Raw genomic sequence first — 8267 nt, 5'->3', positions numbered from 1 at the left:
ATTACAAACAAAACACTTAGTGTGGAGGATATGGAGGATTACAAACAAAGCACTTATTAGTGTGGAGGATTACAAACAAAGCACTTAGTGTGGAGCATTATAAACATAGCACTTAGTTTGATTACAAAGCACTTAGTGTGGAGCATTATAAACATAGCACTTAGTTTGGAGGATTACAAAGCACTTAGTGTGGAGGATTACATAGCACTTAGTGTGGAGGATTACATAGCACTTAGTTTGGAGGATTACAAAGCACTTAGTTTGGAGGATTACAAAGCACTTAAGACTATTAAGTGTGGAGGATTACAAAGCACTTAGTGTGGAGGATTACAAAGCACTTAGGAATACTAAGTGTGGAGGATTACAAAGCACTTAGGACTACTAAGTGTGGAGGATTAGATAGCACTTAGTGTGGAGGATTACAAAGCACTTAGGACTACTAAGTGTGGAGGATTAGATAGCACTTAGTGTGGAGGACTACAAAGCACTTAGTGTGGAGGACTACAAAGCACTTAGGACTACTAAGTGTGGAAGACTACTAAGTGTGGAGGATTAGATAGCACTTAGTGTGGAGGACTACAAATCACGTAGGACTACTAAGTGTGGAAGACTACTAAGTGTGGAGGATTAGATACTTAGTGTGGAGGACTACAAAGCACTTAGGACTACTAAGTGTGGAAGACTACTAAGTGTGGAGGATTAGATAGCACTTAGTGTGGAGGACTACAAAGCACTTAGGACTACTAAGTGTGGAGGATTACAAAGCACTTAGGACTACTGTCAAGACACTGATAGGACTAGGCTACTAAGTGTGGAAGACTACTAAGTGTGGAGGATTAGATAGCACTTAGTGTGGAGGACTACAAAGCACTTAGGACTACTAAGTGTGGAGGATTACAAAGCACTTAGTGGGGAGGACTACTGTCAAGACACTGATAGGACTAGGCAGGAGTTGGGCGGTTCAAGGGGAGTCCGGACATGTGTGAATGGCCAGGGCTATTTTACTCGGCTAGGGTTCCTATATCCGGCGGTCGGGTGGAGAGTTGCCCTATTCTCTTCTAGCAGTTTTCGTGGAGGTCTCATGGTGGTCTCTCAATTACAAAGCACTAGTGTGGAGGATATGGAGGATAGGTCATGCCACTTCAAGAGAGGTTCATCCAAAATGCCTCTCTTCCTTGGCTTTAGCCTTCCATTTAGCTTTTCTTTTAAGCTCAAGAACTTATTTCTTTTCCTTTTTCTTTTTATGGATTTGGAAAAACATATCTTTAGTTAAAGGTCAAAGGTCCATAGTACTACTTCAACTTACTTTTTATGGATTTGGAAAAACATATCTTCTTCATCCAAAGGTCGAAGGGCCGTAACATTACTTCAACTTGCTTTCATTTCCACACCATTTCCACACCATCCACCACCGATTCGATTCTCACCAATTCTTGGGATGTCAACTCCGTGATGATGATGATTGTGAAGGGCCCAAGTACCTTGTACTTTAATTATGTTTGTTTCGATTCTCACCAATTCTCAAGATGTCACCTCAATGATGACCATGAAGAGCCCAAATCCCTTGTAATTAAAAATTGTGTTTGTTATAAGAGGACCATGTCTGTATTACTGATTTCCTTATCCTTTAGATTGTTGCCAAACCATTGCAGATGCCTTAATTTCTTAATAATCATTTCATGCACAGCTATTTCATCAAGCTAAGTCTCTCCAAGAGAAAATTTCTTGTTAACTATCCATTAACAACAATTTAGAGACAAGGAACAACATACTCCATTGTCATGTTATAGTCCAAAGGCTAAATTAAAAGGAGTGTTGTTTCGATTTAGCCTAAAGGCTAAATTGATAGGAGTGTTGTTTGTAAAAACCTTGCAACAAAAATTTGGAGACTAGGCACGATGTACTTCATTGGCATGTTATAGTCCGAAGCCCATATTAAAAGGAATGCCCATCATGCAACTTGAGCTTATGCTCCTAGTCACTTCTATGTCTGGTTGGTGCTCTACTTACTTGAGGGTAATAGAGTGATCATGAACTACCAAGAATTCTATAAGTAGGAATCTCACCACTTTGTTGATTAAATATAATTTCTTTGTGGGTGCTCTTTGCTTGACCATTGGCTTGAGGGTAATATACATGAACTACCAAGAATTCTACAAGTAGGAATCTCACCACTTTGTTGATAAAATGTAAAGCTTGAGCACCAGCTAGTTCAAGTGGGCACCCAAACCGAGCAATGATGTTTCTTTGTTCTACTTGGTGATTCTACTCTTTGTAATTGGTCAATTCCACTTTAAAGAATCATCTGATTCTTTATTATGCTTGGTAATTCTACTCTTTGTAATCAGTCGATTCCACTTTCAAGGATTGTCCAATTTTACTACTAATTTTCAACAATTTTCATATTATTTATCAGTATCTACTAACTTTAGTTTAAGCTTACTTTTTGCATCTTTCCTTCTCAAATGCACCAGCAAGGGCTTATGGGGTCATGCTAGTGAATGGTGACTTATAGTAAGAAGTTTATATGAGTCAACCAACTAGTTTTGCCCAACTTATTCAATAATATAAGGTATGCAAGCTAAATAAAGCTTTATATGGTTTGAAACAAGCTCTGAGAACTTGGTATCAGAAGATTCATGCCTATTTGGGTGGACATGAATTTCAAAATAGTCCTACAAAAGGCACTTTATATGTGGAAAAGGATAAACAAGATTTGCTTGTTGTTATTCTCTATGTAGATGACATGCTAGTGTGATGACAAGCACCAATGAAGATTTCATTTAAAAATACAAGTACTCCTATTCTCTGATACCACAGATAGGGGACCTCAAATAATTTTTGAACAATAAATCAAAAACTCACATATAACACTATCCCCCTAGCCCCACATTGCCTAGAAGGGCTAAAGGCTCCATCAAAATGCATAGTGAAAGGAGTTGGTGGTGTCTCCAAATCTTCATATACTTCTTCCTTTGTTCCTGTTCGTTCTTCCTTTTCCTTCCTTCATGTGGCATGACTTTTGGACCTATAAAGTCAATGCCCCACTTTTCAAAGGGTTGCTATGGAAATGATTAGAGTTGAGGTCATCCTATCCTTCTCTTGACAAGCATTAACATTCGTCACGTCACTTTAAACAATGAGTTATAAAAAATGACAAAGAGTCATGAGTTGTGGTTTTAAAAAATGTTGTGCTATTGATTTAAAAAACTTAAAATTGAAGCAATTTCAAGACTTGATCGTAATACTTGTTCTAATATTTGTAACTTTTTTGAAAATAAAGCAATTTCAAGACTTGCAAAATTGAACTAATGTCTATTGTATTTTGTCACTTTGCTAAACCCCAAAAAAATCTTGAATCCAATAATGTAAAAATCTTAATTTACTTGTAAATCCTCAATTATTTACAAATTTTTATAATCTAAAAATATTTAAATCTTTTTTCTTGCATGAATTTAGAATATTTAAATGAAATTCATGTATTGCCAACTTAAAAGAATTGAATTCTATAGTAGATCTAACTATCTTTTTAAATACTGACAAAGCGACCTATTCCACTCATTGGAATGGGTGGTAATACGTACATGTAGACTATTTGCTCTTGATTCAATGTTACCCCACTGGTGAAATTTGTGTTACTTCTAGATTAGATGGAATTTGATGCAATCATCTTACAAGGAGTTGGTCCATGAAGTAAGAAACATTTTTTCTTTTTATATCAAGTCAATTTGACGATTAAATCAAAGTTAAATTTGATGACATAAAGGTCTATAAATTAGGTTTCATGCTATCCACACACTAATAAATGAAATAATTAAAGTTTCTTCTAGGTAGTAAAGAGTTTGATGAAGCCCTCTTAGAATTAGCTGGTCCATGGCCTAAGAAACAACTTTTCTTTTTATAGCAAGTTGATTTGATGTATGATTTAAAACAGATTTTGATGTTAATATAGGTAGGTAGGTATACATAGTCCTCAAATTTTAGGCCATAGAAGCGGCCAAATAAAAATGAAGACATCTCTATATCTAAATAAAAGCATGACAATCCCAATGGTTAGACATTAAATGCCATTGAGTACTACATTTTGTCTTTTAACTTCACCTTAATCTAATAGCTATATTTTGAGATATAGTATTCATAAAATAATGCTTAATTTGTAAATTACCTTCACGAGTTATGAAAACAATAACTAAATCACACATACTACAACTCTTTTTTTTAAATAATTTGGATTCTAAAATCCACTTCATCAAACATATTGGATTCTAGAATCCACTTTGTTGGCAAAGATGGATTCTATAATCCAAATTTTTGTCTAACTTGGAAGAAAATTTCACTTCATTGATGATGAAATTTGGATTCTAAAGCCACTTTGTCAATGCAATGGATTCTAGAATCCAAATTTCTATCTAACTATGGATGGAAATTTCACTTAGTTGATGGAAATTTGGATTCTAGAACGACAAAGTGGATTTTAAAATCAACTTTGTTAGTAGAGTGGATATTCTAGGATCTAAATTTTCATTTACGTATTGGAATTTCCACCAATGGGGTGGAACTTAAAATCCAAATTTTTAACTAACTATGGACAAAAACTTTATCATTTTTTTTTTGTCTAACTATGGACAAAACTTTCACTTTATTGACAAAAAAATAGATTCTAGAATCCACTTTGTCACAGCTAGACTCCACATTGTCAAATGGAGCGAATTCTAAAATCCAAATTTCTGTTGACGTGGTGGAATTCCCAACCACTCTGTTGTGATGGAGTGGGTTCTTGTTTTTTTGTTAAGTAAGTGGTTGGGTTGGGTAGGGGGTGGTGGTAGTGTGCACATAGGCAAGTGGGACAACAGGGTGGGGATGCATGGACAGGTGGACAGTGTATGCACATGGGCAGGCCACATTAGGGACATGGGTGGGTTGCACACGAGCGAGTGGTGAGGCAAGGGAGGAAGGTGTGGTCTCACTAGGCATGGGGGGCATGGCTACGGAAAGGTGGGGGCAGGGTGAAGGTGGAGGTGGGTGTGGGGATGAGGGGGGGTGTGCACGACGGTGCATGCATAAGGGGATGGGTGGTGTGTGTGCACGATAGGGTAAGGGACATTGAGCATGGGTGAATAGACATGCAGATAGACATAGGAGATGGACGCACACGCAAGGGGGAGAGGATTTGGATTTGTTAGGTGGGCACGGGCGAGATGCAGAGTGGCGGGCATGATCATAGGGGGATGGGGGTGAGCATAGTTGGGTTGGGTTGTATGTGGGGATGTACATGTGAATCTGGGGGATGGGTGGTGTGTTCTCCTAGGCCAATGAAGGTAAGGACACAAAGACAAGTGGGTGAGTGTTGGTTAGGGAGGTGCAGGGTGCACGGTCATGGAGATTGGGTGGTATGCATACACTTGGGCATGCACTAGAGGGGGGTCTAGTGGGTGGTGTGTGCAAGGGGTGGGTAGTAAGAGGTGTGGGTTGGGGGGGCAGAGGGGTCAGTATCTGCTTGGACAAGCAAGTGCAAAGCGAGGGAGCATGGATGTGTGGGCATGGGAGGCGGGGTGTGGTATGGGTGTGTACTATTTTTTGTGATTTCTGATGTAGTTTCATATTAAAAAAAAAGAATTGTCAATTTTTTTATATTTTGTTTTTTTAATGTGTAGTTTAGAAAGAATATTCAAAAAATAGTGCGGTTTTCAACTTTTTTGTTTGAAAAAACCTTTCAAAACCTTCAAAATATTAAAAAATGGTGTGTTTTCAAGAGATTTTCTAAAAGAAAAAAAGAGAGTTGTCTGTGCGATTTAGTTATCATTTTTCATAACTCAATGTTTTTATAGACTTCATACTGCTTTACAAACTTAGTTGAATCACTAAATAACGTTGTCCACCATAAGTCAATTTGCCCTACTTTTCGTGCCCTGATTTCAGTAGCATAATGTTCACCCACTACGTGTACACCACAATGTACTTTGGAAAAAAAAATGGGAAAAAGATCCTTCTATTAGTTAACAAAAAACAACCACGAAGGGCTAAATACAACTATGAAGGGCTAGATACAAACTCACCTCTATGTGGGGGTGAGGATCAAAACATCAAGGGGTGGAGAAAGAACCTCTTCTCCTTTGGCTGGCTACTCTATGAGAAGAAGGCTATCTCATATAGGGGAGGGGGAGAAATAACCACACAGGTGGTATGTAGTGCCAAGTGGGCTCACCACCTCTATTTGTGAGAAAAGGGCCAAGTCGCCAGAGCCTCAAGAAGGCTTCCCGCCGCTACACCACCATGTACTTACTCTTGAATGGAGAGAAATTCACTTGTGCATGTGCACCATGAAGGGAAATTTATCCTCTCATGTGCATGTGCACCATGAAGGGAAATTTATCCTCTCGTGTGCATATTTTGAAAATTCCATTCTCCTTCTTTCTCTTATACATGTGTCTTGCTATTAATTGATAAGGGCTAGCTTCCTTAATAAGTTATCTAGCCTTGTCTTGTTGATTAGAACATCCTACAAAGTCTATTAGCTAAATAGTGATTAGAACATCCTGCAAAATTCCATTAGCTAAATAGTGATTAGAACATCCTGCAAAAGTCTATTAGCTGAATAGTGAGCATGTTTTCACCCCACTCTTGTATCAATTGAACTTGAAACAATAAAGCATCAAAAAGGTCCTCATCCAGTCTAATCGGTTGGCCAATTGGTGGTGGATCCTCATTGGCTATCCAAAATAAATGATCATTTATGAACATATTGTGATCCCTAACCTGATAAATAGAAAGTCCATAAGTATTAACAACCATCGTGATCATTCTAGATGCACATGGTTTATTAACTATATAATAAAGCTTGATGATCCACGATAAAAACTTGATAGCAAAAAGTTTATGTTGAAATATACCATGGTGGTGTAATTAATCTCAACATTGCTCAGTTTTGACTAGCAAAGAAAATCCAACTTGTGCTCTCCAAGTTGTGCTAGTAACACAAATCTCAATGCGTCAAAATAAACGGAAAAAATCACATCCCATCATGGTGCTTGTAAGATTGGTGCATTTTCCAACACATGTTAGACTTTATTATAAACTTGTTGACACTTTTCGGTCCACTCAAACACAATTAACTATTTGCACAAAGGTGGTGAATATTTCATAGCAACTCACATGTCCCACGAAACATTGAACTGCTCCAATGTTTTTTTTTTTTTTTTTGCGATGGTAACTCTAAGATAAGTTTGACCTTATGACACAATGTGGCCAAGAATTACTCCATGTTTAACCCAAAATTAACATTTTAATGAGTCAAGGAAAATATAATCAAGCCTTTTCAGAGACAGGCTAAGTGGTCCTTCTATTTGTAATTCACACATAGAACATCAATGAATATGTCAAGGAATTTATGTAGAAATTTCTTATGTGTTATTTCGCATGCGTTGTGCTTATTAGTCTTTTGAAAGTTAAAGCCACATTTGTGAGATTGATAGGCATCATACCCTTCCCATTACATAGGAAAGGTAGTTTTTATGTTGATCCATATGATTAATCTACGGCTGGTTGTGACTTGAGAAGCCATCCACCAAGAAGATGTAGACTTCCTTTCCAGATACTCACTCAAGCGCATGTTCTATGTGTATGATAGTGGGGGTAAATGATCTCTTATAATGGTTACATTGACCTTTTCCAAGTCTACACATACTCCAATCTTTTTTGGAAGCTGGTTAAATCTCACAAATGAATCGTGCCTTAACTACTTTATTGATTCTCCTTAAACAATTGGAGTAATTCTAGTTCATAGAATAAGGGTGTTGTTTCATAGGTCATGCACCTTCCACGATAGGGATTGTGTGCTTCACTATTCCCTACACGTCAGCGTAATTTCATGTAAACAATCTTGGATTCCCATAGTAAGTTCAAGAGAACCTTCTCCTCTTTTGGTTTCAAATCCTCCTAGTAGTGGACCATCACAAGATAACTAGGTTCCCCTTCAGTACTATGGTGAGACGTGTTTATCATCAACACTATATGCCTTGAACCACTCTCATGTTAGCTTACAGAATGGAGCTAGACTCACACACACACACAATGCTCAATGATAAGAACACAGAGGTGTAGAGTGTGAGAGAGATTGTCAAGCTCAAAGGAGAGAGATGAAGCTCTCTAATTATAAAGAGAAAGTACAAATGAGTAGCCACCCTAAATAGTGAATGAGGTTGCTTATATATAGTGAGGTTGCTTATATACTATTTAACCTAAGGTGGCCATTCACACCTGGATGGCCA

Source organism: Cibotium barometz, chromosome 13 (genome assembly GCF_041138505.1).
Source record: "Cibotium barometz isolate CiBa-2024 chromosome 13, ASM4113850v1, whole genome shotgun sequence".
In the NCBI taxonomy this organism is placed as follows: domain Eukaryota; kingdom Viridiplantae; phylum Streptophyta; class Polypodiopsida; order Cyatheales; family Cibotiaceae; genus Cibotium; species Cibotium barometz.
The sequence above is the reverse complement of the archived record's forward strand: the minus strand, read 5'-3'. Positions refer to the sequence as shown.